At 36.9% G+C, this 12,377-nt stretch overlaps 1 pseudogene; it reads right to left on the minus strand.

Annotated features, from left to right (window-relative positions):
• Nucleotides 1-10,465: 10,465 nt before the first annotated feature.
• On the minus strand, nucleotides 10,466-11,395 carry LOC119511534 (annotated as a pseudogene).
• Nucleotides 11,396-12,377: the final 982 nt, after the last annotated feature.

Consider the following 12,377-nt stretch of genomic DNA (forward strand, 5'->3'; position numbering starts at 1 on the left):
TAACTTTGCAAGAGACTGATTCAACCTTTTACATCTTAAATTTAGGTGTATTTAAAAAGGACAATGAAAAACAATTTGCAGGCTTTCTAAAGTAAATACAAAGAAAGATGGGAGGGAGCAGGAGGTCTCATCCCACGTCCAAGAAAAAGAATAAAATCATTTATAATTATTTTAAATTTATATATGTTCTTCCTCATGCACACATATACAACCAAATTAATGCAGATATAAACAACAACAACAAAAATCACAACATAGATTTAAAGAAAGTGATTAAATTGCAATTTCAACAATCCAGTAGTAGAAAAGAAGCTACTTTGATGATAGATTTACTATCTTAGGACAATTCTTAAAACTAATTACTTGTCTTATTTTTTCCTGCAGTGTAAAAACATGGTGAAATGATTACTTTTGTATATTGAGTAAATATTCTGCATGCTTTTTTGTGTGTGCTATAGCATAATAAGAATAGATGGCCTTATTGTCAAAGTACAATTGACATCTGTGCCAGTTTCAATGTATTATGCCCCCCAAAATGCTATGTCCTTTAATGCAAACTTGGGAGGCAGAGTTATTAGCACTGATTGGGTTGGAATCTTTGGATTATGTTGTTTCCACGGAGATGTGACCCACCCAACTGTGGGTAATATCTTTGATTACATTATTTCCATGGAGGTGTGGCTACACTTATTCAGTGTGGATCTTGATTAGTTTACTGAGCCCTGTGAAAGCTCAGACAGAAGGAACTCACTGCTTCAGCTAAGACAGACATTTTGAATATGGCAGTTGAAAGCTGATGCTGACATTTTGGAGAATGCCATTTTAAAATGCAACCTGGGAGCAAGAAGCAGCAGCTACCTTTTTAAGTAAGTGATTTTGGTCTGATCACCTCCAGGACCATTGCTTCTTTCTGCAGAATCTCATCTGGTACCATGGTAGGGTAATTTGGGGAAATCTTGGTTGGGTTTACTCTCATTTCTTTCTTCAACATGAAGCAACAATTTGTGCAGTCAACAGGTTTCCAGAAAAATGAGCTGTAAAAAAAGATGTACTAATAGACAAATCCTGGGCTGCTTGCAATGGTCTATATGGGTCTCCATTTCACATCTCTTTAATACACCAAGAGTATGATGATGTACCAAAAACAAGGGCAGGTTTCAGTCCCTTCTGGAAAGGCTAAAACTGTACTCAATCAGCAAAGAGGCAAAGTGGCTGGGACTGGTGTAGGATGGCCCCTATTGTGGGCAATAAGAGTGACTAATGAAGCACAGTTAACAGCTCAGGCCAAAGTACATTAACTAAGGAAGAGGTGCAGTTGGAACAAAACCTGAGATCAACTGCAACTTTGCTGGTAATTGATCTTACAGAGCAGGTAGAAGGGGAGTCTTAACACCTTGACCTACCCACATAAAAAATGATGTGGGAAAAGCCTCCCCAAAATGATGGTAGGGGCTATAGTTAAGGATTCTGAACGATATGTATAGACCTGGAATCTTTCAGAAAGTTGGAGTTAGTTGGATGAATCTGTGGAAGTAAGCTCAGAAGAAGAAGGAGGTGAATAGTCTCTGTGTGCTTGTCCCCTTATGCAAAAAAAGATAAAATAGACTAGACCAATGAGAGCTTGTAATGTTTGTAAGTGAATCAAACATATTGCATCTGGGAATACACCCTGACAGAGCTGATTGATAGCATAAGGAGACACTGATGACATGACTAGTAAGGCTGTAAGATAGTGGAGCTGACTAGGTGGTCTTGTCAGGAGTGGTGGCTAGGGCAGGAGTGCAAAGATATTGACCACTGGGAATATGGAGCCGGAGTCTAGAACAGTGGATGGATGCATTGATCATGTTTCCCTTAGCCCCCAGTAGCCCCATTGGGACAAGAATGTCAGGGCTGAAGAGCAGATGCTCCACAGGGAGCAGGTGTCAGTCACTGAGTTGCCATCTCTTCTGCCAGATGTACCACAGTCCAGGGCTAATGCAGTTCCTCCCCAGCTGCCTGCCTGGACCCCTCAACACCTCCTGCCATGTATACCATGCCACCCAGAGCTTTGGAGTCCAAGCCAAACTGTGAAGCCAGAGCCAGGACTGGTACTGCCTTAGTGTGATCCTTAGCTGCCCTGGCTTCTGGCTGAGAAAGCTAGCAACAGGTGCATCCATTTATGGCCCCCTCTTCTGGCCTGAGGGTGTCACATTTATAGCAGGCAGGAGAAATAAATTATTAAGAGTCTTTTCCTAGTTGGAAGTACTATTCTCCACATTTTAAGCCTTCTTGCCAGTATCAGATAGGAGAGAAAGAGTTGGGTATTAGGATATCCAGGGTCTGGAGTGCCTAAAAAGGGAGTGAAATATGGGGACAAGAAAAACTGGCTCCCCCTGAATCTGATGCAAAGAGGGTTTCTAATAGGTAGATGTGACAGGGCCTGTTGAAAGCTTGGGTGGTATGAAAGAAAACTGACAAAACATCATGCTAAAATTCTGGAAGGGGCTGAAGACAAAAGAATACATTATAGGGCATCATAGACAAGGGTTAGGATCAGATGTAGCCCCTGAGGGGGAGGAGACATAAAAGAAAATGACAACCCCCACATCATCTCCCCTCAGGGGAGGACCAAGTTTCCCCAAGATCTAGGACCATCCTAGGGGTTGGGAGGCCCTGTGTGAAAGTAACCATACATTGAAATCATGAAATAAACAAAAGGTGTTGGTCCTAGTAGATATGGGAGCAGAATGTACCCTCATACAGGAATCCCAACAGTTCTCTTACCCACTGACATACACTGCTACTTATGAGGGAACATCCATCCTGGTGAAAAAGATTCATCTTCTCCTTCAATAAAGGCAAGTCCCTCCATCATACAGACATGTGTGTGTGCATACCCCCAAACCTGCAAATGTACTGGGAGTAGACACTCTCTTAGGGGCCACCTTATGTGCCATATAGGAAAATTTGGCCTAAAATTACCTAATGGGGATCCCATAAATGGCTTATAAATGGTTGTTCCTTTTGGGGTCTGAACTATGGCAATATATCAGGGACTACCTACAAAGCCCAGGGGTGAATGTCATAGTCTGCTGTGTGACTGCCCATCACCTGATTTCCCTACTGGGAATGGAGGCACAAAGACCCAGGCAATGGAAATGACTGGTAAGAAAGACATATCCCACTGAATACAATGGAAAGGGGGACACAGATGTAGTCACCCTACCTGGAGGCCAGCACAGATGGCTGCTTTGCCTTCTCCCTGAGAGGACATTGTCAGAGTCTGCAAGGACCACCCCACTTGCAGCCAAGTGCAACACAAATCTCTGACCATGGCATCTGACCCTATAACAAGGGGTACTAAAGCTTCACATAACTGTGAAGTGGATTATATAGGGCCATGTTGAGGACAAATACAAAAACACCAAAAACCATGAACCAATTAATTCTAGTTGTCTGGGCTATAGATCTCCTTAAAAATGCACCCATAGCATTACTCTAAATAACAGTTTTGCTACTAACTGTGGCCAATACCCTGGTGTTTAATGGATTTCTCTTACTGACAGATTGGTTATGCAGCACAAACATGTAGCCATAGCTACACCCTGGATGGATAGAGAGATGTGTTCTTGACTTCTACTGGATGCACTCTAAGATATGAAATAAAATCCTAGTGTCCTTAAATGAGCCTATTTGAAGGAAGAGGGAGAGAAGGTCTGTTTTCTTAGTGGGATTTGATAGTGACATCAAGCATCAGACTCAGTGTACAAACCTCCCCCAAATTTATAACCATGGCCCTCAATGAGACTGAGCACCTTCTCTACACTAAATCAAGACACTGCAGCTCTGTGCAAGGTGATGCAAAAAAAAAAAAAAAAAAAAAAAAAAAAAAAAAAAAAAAAAACTGCCCTGGATACTCTCATCACAGCACAAGGCGGAACATGTGACTTATTAAAAATTAAGTGCAGTGTCTACATTTCAGATAAAGAAGCTGAAGGGAATAAGTACTTAGTTTAATTGCAAAAGACAGTTGCAACTCATAGATGAAATGGGTGATCACTCATGGTGGTCTCTAATAAAGGCTTGCTTTACAGCTTGGGGTAGCTGATGGAAAACACTGTTGATAATCCCACTAGGTACTGTGACAACTGGACTTATGTGCACTTGAATATAATGTTGATGCACGTTCTGTCTCCAATGTTCTTTAAAAATGGGAAAAAATGGTGAAAAGCTACACCCCTAACTTGTCCATGGCCCAGATATTCTAGCAAAAAAAAAGAAGCCATATAAGGAACATTCAAGCCTGTGGTTTGCATGAGATATATAGCATCTCATATCTGATCAAAAATTTCCTTCATCTCTGCTCTTCTTGAGCATCTCTCCCCATAACTCCATGAAAGCATGCACAGTTTTGGCTGCTATAGTCTTGAACACTGTCAACTGTGAACACATGTCTTTTTGAGAAAAGAGCACATACAAGATATTTTCCCAAAATTTGTGTGCAAGCCCCTGGCTTTCAGATACTTTTGTTCCTCAGTCATATATAATCTGTAGAGCTGTTTTTGAAGATGCAGATATACTATGGTGAATGTATTGCAGATATACTATGGTGAATGTATTGCAGATATACTATGGTGAATGTATTGCAGATATACTATGGTGAATGTATTGCCAGTCTTACTCTATGTCTGAAGGTAGATGCAGCTCTCAGTTAGTAAATTGCTTTAACAAACACTTTTTGACTGATTGCTCTGCCTTCTTCTTTAGAATTTCAACCAGTCCCTTGGTAGGAAAAATTGGGAATGTCCCGGCTGTGTCTTTCCCTGTATCTTTTTTCACCATGAGTCCTGCTGCTATTTCAAATGGATACAATACCTGAGGCATGTCTAAATGGATCCTAGCTAAATGCCCCTAAGCTGTGCATGGTAGCATTTCTCATGTGTTTGGGCATTTACTTTCCCACTTGAAGTTAGACTGACTCAAGTGTTGTTTCTCAGGAGGCCCTAAAATGCTATAACAAGATAAAGAGCAGGCCAGGTAGCACTGTCTGCACTGTGCTCATCTAGCTTTCTGAAAAACAGGAAGACAAGATAATCAACCTATCTACCAGAAAAATCTGAGATGAGCAAGGACAGAGAAACAAAGACAGGAATTTACAACCTGATAAGTATCATTATCAAGGGTAATCTAAGTATTTAGAAGTAGATAGATGAATAAAGTCAGTAACCTGCAAAATCTATGGGAACCAAATTATTTATTGCATGTACTAACATTGCTCAAGTAGATGGTTGGGGAATGGGAGACAAAATAAAATAAAAAGAATAAACACTGTTTCCCACATGCATATCAGGGTTGAAAAAGATACAACATTAAGTAAGAACACAATGAAAATATCAGGGGAAATCAGCACTCGAAACGTAGAAAGGCTTTATCCTGTTATCCTATGCAACTTCATTGGCACAGATTGTAGAGGCTCAGCACTGATGCACTTACTGAGCTTCTTTTAACCTTCCTTTCTTTCTTCCTCACACAAATTCTTACATTAAGAGTTTTCTCAGACATTTAAAATTTTAGGATCTCAAGACTTTACAGTACCTATCTGGTTCAGATCATCCTGCTTAGAAAAAAGCAATTATATGAAAACAACAACTTATTGAGAAAGTTTGAGCACTTTCAGTTCATTGTATCAATTAATCCTCACAATAATGCATATTTTAAAGTAAGTATTATAAGCTATATAATTCAGAAAAGAGCCCTGAAGCTTTTAGAGTTTAAAAACTAGCTGAAACTGCTAAAAAGCAGAACAGGATTGTGTGTCTGTCTTTCAGTGAAAGAATTGGCTAATTCTAAATTTAAATCTTGCATTCAGGCTTTGAAAGTTATATAGCCCCAGAAAATGTAGAATTCTAGCACTTCTGAACGAAGGATATAAGAACCTTCTGTATGACTGGTTGTCCACTTCTCCATAATGACTGAGATGGACCACTCTTCACTAAATCACCTGTTTTAATATACAGAATGGGATAGCTGTTCTGCTATAAACACACATACCTGGATACTCTCTAGAAATGTATGCAGGGGTCTTGTGTGCAATATAGAATATTACCAACTCAATCCTGAATTCATTTCTTGTCATTTCAACTTGTGCTGCAACAGTTTTAATTTTGATGAGGTCCAATTTATCTTTTTTTAAATTTTGTAAAGGATCATGTTTTTGGTATTGTGTGAAATTTTTGATATTTTTTGGTATTCTGTGGACTTTTTACCTAGTTAGAGGTCAGAAATATTTTATTCCCTTTTTTATTCTAAACATTTTATAATTTTCCACTTTAAATATATATATAAATTCATTTTTAATTAATTTTGTACAACATATGAGGTATAGGTCAAATTCAATCTATCTGTTTTTTTCTCCTTATGGATACCTAATTGTCCCAACACCATTTGTAGAAAAGACTATTCTTTCTCCATTGAATTGCTTACAGAACTTTGATGAGATTAGTTAAGCATAGACACCCAGTTCCACTCTGTATTTTCTAGTCTTATTTCATTGACTACTTGCCAATCTTTATTAAATACCACACCATTTTGGTGACTGCAGCTTTATAGTATACCTTGTTATCATGTAGTATAAATTCTCCAGATTTGTTCTATTTTAAAGTCTGGGGTCTAATCTAGATCCATGTCATGTCCATATAAATGTCAAAATCAGTTTGTAAATTTATAAGTTTATCCCTTTTTGTGTGTTGTTTGATATTTCATTGAATTAGAGATGAGCAAATTAAGCTCAAAGACTGAGAAGTGAATTACCTGTGTACTTAAAGTTAGATTTCATATCCGTTTAAGTGTCAGGCACCAAAATAATAAGGTCAGTGTCCTTTCCAAAATGCATCCACTTGGATAAGGCACATACAATAAGAAAATTACAAACTGGACATATGAGGAAAACTGGAGAGTCTAACACTCTACAGGTTTATTTGCAATGAATATAAATATTGTCATGTGTAAATCTCTAGATGGAACCAGAAATGCATTCAATTACAGTTTGTTAAACTGCATGAATTAGAGGAAGAGCCTGAGGGAAAAACATTTATATGGAACATTAATGAGGAACATTTAATAATATTTTTCTATGAATAAAAGGAGTCATCAAGAAACTCTTGACCTAGTAAAAAATGTTTCAGCATTGGGAAAAAAGAAATAGATTTAAGTAAAATATAATGTGCCCAGCCCATCCTCATGTTTTAGGTGTAATGGTGCAGTGAAATCATTTTACTCATGTTATATCATAAATTTGTCACATAATTTCCAATAATAGGGAGATGAAAATAAGAGAAAGGAAAGCAATTCAAAAAGAGTTAAAATGTTTGGGGAATAAAATGCTAAAGGGTACTGGGAATCCAATCTCAAATTCATATGCATCAGAAGGTATAGAACCAGTGGCAGACTTTAAGGATATTTGGAATCTGGAGTCAGAACACTGGACTTTCCAAACTTCTGTAATTCTAAGAAAAAAGTGAACTCAGAGCACACCCTTGCTCTTCAACAACAAATCTACTGCCAGAACCAGTTTACTAGAGATAGAAAATCACCAATCTCTCTCTCTCTCTCTCGCCCACCTCATCAGTTGGTGGCCCCAGCTGTTGTAGGAAGCAAGCACTGTGCTTCATTAACTCAGTTACTATTACTGACAGAACTACACCTATTGCTACAAGAGACAAGGTAGCACAGAGGATAAAAATTGAATTTCCAAGTAGGAGAGGCTGGATACAACCTCTAATTAGCCACACTGCTCAACTCCTCTTGAGATGGTATGTGAATTCTCTGAGATCCTAGGAACAGAATCAATTACTAAAAGCCAAATATGGAAAACTTAGCTATGCCAAGAATTTAAATGGTACTTTAGGTGGTTTATATTCATTATGAAATAGGTAGAATATGGTAAAAAGTTCTTTCTGGCTCCAGATCTTAAACTCTGTGTCCCCATAATGCAACATGCACATTACATCAACTGTATATGAGAACATATGCTAATCAGTCTAATTATATGAGTTGAACTAAATTATGAGCCTAGCACAGAAACTCTGTTTACTTATCTGATATATTCCAAGTTCCTTGAATAAACAAATGTAAGAAAAAACAGCTGCTAGTTAAATTTACCTGAGAGTGGATGCAATTCAGATAATAACTCATTTTACAATAAAATATTAGAAAACAAGTAAAACAAGACTCTTTTTTGCATTTTCAGATGAAAAAATACTCCAAGACACATTTAGTAAAATCAAATTGTTCTAAGAAAGTTGATGGTTTTGTTTAGCAAAACTATTGATCAAATCATTCTACACATTCATCTGAAAGCTGTTTATGCAGTCCATCAGTAAGTGTGATCCAGGCTAGAAAATGAATGTTAGGAAGAATAAGTGCTAAAGACATTAATATTAGAACAACTGTTTTGGGGTGTGGGATTAATATAACTTTTCTTCTTATAGTCTACCAATAAAATTATTTGATCCCTTTAAAAATGATAATAAAAGCCTCCAGAATTTGTAGAGTAACATTTTCTCTGATGGGATGGTCTTTCTACTGATCTCTTCCCAAGAAACTGAAGTCTTCCCATGCCATACACACAGACACACAGTCCCACAGTCAAAAAGACAATTTTCATTACTTAAAAAATCCAAATAATATGAGGAAATTTATATTAAACTAAATCAAACCAAACAATGAAAAAGTAACTAGTCAGAGCTAATTTCATTTGGAACATGAAGTTTTCCCCCCTATACTCCAGAGGTTGCCATGGCTGCAAAGGAAAAAAAAAAAAAAAAATTGCTGTATGTGTAAAAAGCACCTAGAATTGAAACATCAGAAGAGGAGTTCCTGGCACTAAAGAGGGAATATTTTGCCACTATCATTTTCCTGGACCTCCCACTGACTTCAAAGCAGGAGTAGCTCAATCAGAAAATTGCTGTGTGAAAGTAATGCAATAATTCTGTTGAGAAGAGTGAAGTGCCTGAACACAGAGAAATGTCTGAAAAAATGGGAACCAAGGCACAAGGATGAGAGTACGTTTTGTGATTTGTGACATGTGAGAATAAGAAGTAACTGGAATAGCAGTGCCTCCATAGATGCAGAAAGTAAATTAAAAGACATTATAGGTGCTTATGGTACAAGATTACATCCACAGTTGACAGGGGCTTATGACTATACTATAATTTTTTGGTATTTCAAGACATTATATATTTTATTTTAATTCATGAATTAAATGGTGTAAAGGATAGTCTGTACTCAAATAAAAAGAATCCTGTATCTATGAATTCAATTAAATCAGTATTTATTTAGATCTTATTTTCTACCTGGTATATTGCTAAGAAAAAGAGAGAAACAAACAATTGTGAAAATTGTGTCTGTACTCAAATAAAAAGAAGGTATCTATGAATTCAATTAAATCAGTATTTATTTAGACCTTATTTTCTGCCTGGTATATTGCTAAGAAAAAAGAGAGAAACAAACATAAAAGAGATATAGCACATAATATATGATTCAGTCAAATTGGAACAATAAACTTCATAAAGAATAAACCCTGTTGCATAAATTGAAATAGGAAAAATTACATATAATTAGCAATATAAGAACAGGCAAGAAAAAATAATTTTTGTATGTTGGTGGTTCTCCAAAATAATGCTGAATAATAAAATACAAGAAGGAGTATAAATTATAGATAAGAAATGGACTGTCAGTTTAGAGGAAGAGACAACTCTAGCAGAGGACAGAGCACAAATAAACCTAGAGGTATGAGAGATTGTGAAGTAGGATTGAAGAATATAGACATGTCCAGTGTAGTTGTTAAATTATCCTTTCAATGAAAAAAAAAAGAATAAAAAAGGATATTAAGAAATGACCAAATATCATGCTAAAATATATGTCTTTGCCACAGTCTTAACAAGATCTTTACAAAATATAAAATTACCCTGTTTTCATAGATAGTTTAAAAACTGAGGCTCAACAAAATTAAGCAAGCTACCAAGAACAAAGATTAAATATGACAGTCAGTATTTGAACCATGTCTTCTTGAATGGAAAGCCTGTTATCATTGTGTAAAACCATACTTTCTTCCAATATAGTGGATTCTAAGATTAGCAAGGTGGATTTGGCCCAATTTGGGAAGATTTCTGATTAACATGTGAGAAGGCTCAATTTTAATCCAAGGAAAATAGGTTCCATACAAATTTTGGAATAAGAGAGAGACATGATTATGGTTGTGCTTTAGAAATTATTTCTCATTTTCTTCAAATCCAAATTGTTACACCAGTAACTAGTTGGACCCTTTCAAGTGATATTGCTATGCAAATAAAAGAAATTTGATCCTTTGGCTCATGTAAATAAATAGCTCATATAAAACAACCAGCAAAGAAAGATTAAAATACGTTCTCATGGTAACTCCACTGAGATTACAAGATTGGAAGTGCAATGAATATCAATGAATTTACTTTAATTTTGAATGTGCCATACAAGATCATTCCTTCTGCATGTCAATTTTCATCTCTGCATTTCTCAGGGAATAAATGAGAGGATTTAACATGGGAGAAATCACAGTGTAAAACACAGAGATTTCCTTGTCCTTGTTCTCACTACCAGCAGGCAGAGCATAGGTATAGATACAGGGCACAAAAAGCAAAACTACAACCATTACATGAGAGCCACAGGTTGAGAGAGCTTTGCATCGCTCTGTAGAGGAGCGTGTCCTAAGATTGTACAGTATGTTTATGTAAGATGCCACCAGGACAAGAAACACTACAACCAACACAATGCTTGAATTGATGACAGCTAAGATAATGACAACATGAATATCTTTGCAGACCAGTTTCAAAAGAGGCTTCACATCACACATGTAGTGATTGATCTCATTAGGGCCACAGAAAGGTACACTGAGGACCATGAGCAAAAGAGCAATTGACTGCCAAAAACCCAAGCCCCAGGCCACCAAGATCAGTGTGTTGCACCTCTGTCAGTTCATGAAGACCATATAGTGCAAGGGCTTCACAATGGCATCATAGCAATCAAAAGCCATGGACACCAAGATGAATATTTCTACTCCTGCCAGCAAGTGGGCACTGAAGAGCTGAGTCATACAGTCTCTATAGGAAATGATTTTCCTCCCTGCAGCTAAATCTCTGATCAGCTTGGGAACCACAGTGGAGGTGAAGAAGAGGTCCATGAGGGAGAGGTGGCAGAGGAAGTAGTACATAGATTGTTTGATTAGATGACTGCAGGTGATCATGTGTAAGATGATGAAGTTCCCCAGGAAGACTGCCAAGTAACAGAGCAGGAACAAGAAACAGAAGAGTAGCTCTGTTTGCTTATTCTCCCACAGACCCAAGAAGACAAATTCAATGACATTGTTCTGATTTTCCATGAAGAGGTGAATTCAGAATACAGAAAAGAAAGTCATTTTATCTAAAATAATACAATTAATATTAAAAGTTGGTAGTATTTTAACATTGTATATTTCTAAATTGAGGCATGACACTGTTCATAGTGGTATTATTACAGGATTGATCTTTTAAATATTTTATAGATTAGGCTACTATTTACATGTCAAATGGTATTTAATGAGAGTATATGTTTTATTCCTGGTACTTTTGCAAATGACTTACGTGCATATAACTTCCATAACAACACAATGAGTTAGTAGTTACTTTACTTATACTCATTTTACAATGAAGAAAATAAAACAAAAAGGGTTCAGTTAATTACATCAAATCACCTAGATATTAAGTTTGCTACTTCAGTGATGAACATTTATCTGTTTCCAGCTTCCATGCTCTTCACAGATAATTTACATTATCCACAGGCCAAAAGTATTCTGGATGTTTTTCATCTCTGTAATGAAAAGTGGCCTTTATCTTTCCACTAAGTCTGTGTGGATATTTAAGCAATTCCCTCTCCTTCATTATGCTATACATAATTTATTTACACAGACACAATCTCATGTTAAAATTCAATGCATGTTTCAGTGGCTGAGAGATTTCAAATGGAGTAGAGAGGTTACTCTGGTGGACATTCTTATGCACTATATAGATAACACCTCTTAGGTTTTAATGTATTGGAATAGCTAGAAGTAAATACCTGAAACTGCCAGACTCCATCTCAGCAGACTGGACTCCTGAAGATGATTATATAACAATGTAGATTACAAGGGGTGACAGTGTGATTGTGAAAACCTTGTGGATCACACTCCCTTTATCTAGTGTATGGATGGATGTGTAGAAAAATAGGGATAAAAACTAAATGACAAATAGGGTGGGATGGGGGGATGGGTTGGATGTTCTCTTTTCACTTTTATTTTTTATTCTTATTCTGATTCTTTCTGATGTAAGGAAAATGTTCAGAAATAG

This window comes from Choloepus didactylus, chromosome 16 (assembly GCF_015220235.1).
Source record: "Choloepus didactylus isolate mChoDid1 chromosome 16, mChoDid1.pri, whole genome shotgun sequence".
NCBI lineage: Eukaryota > Metazoa > Chordata > Mammalia > Pilosa > Megalonychidae > Choloepus > Choloepus didactylus.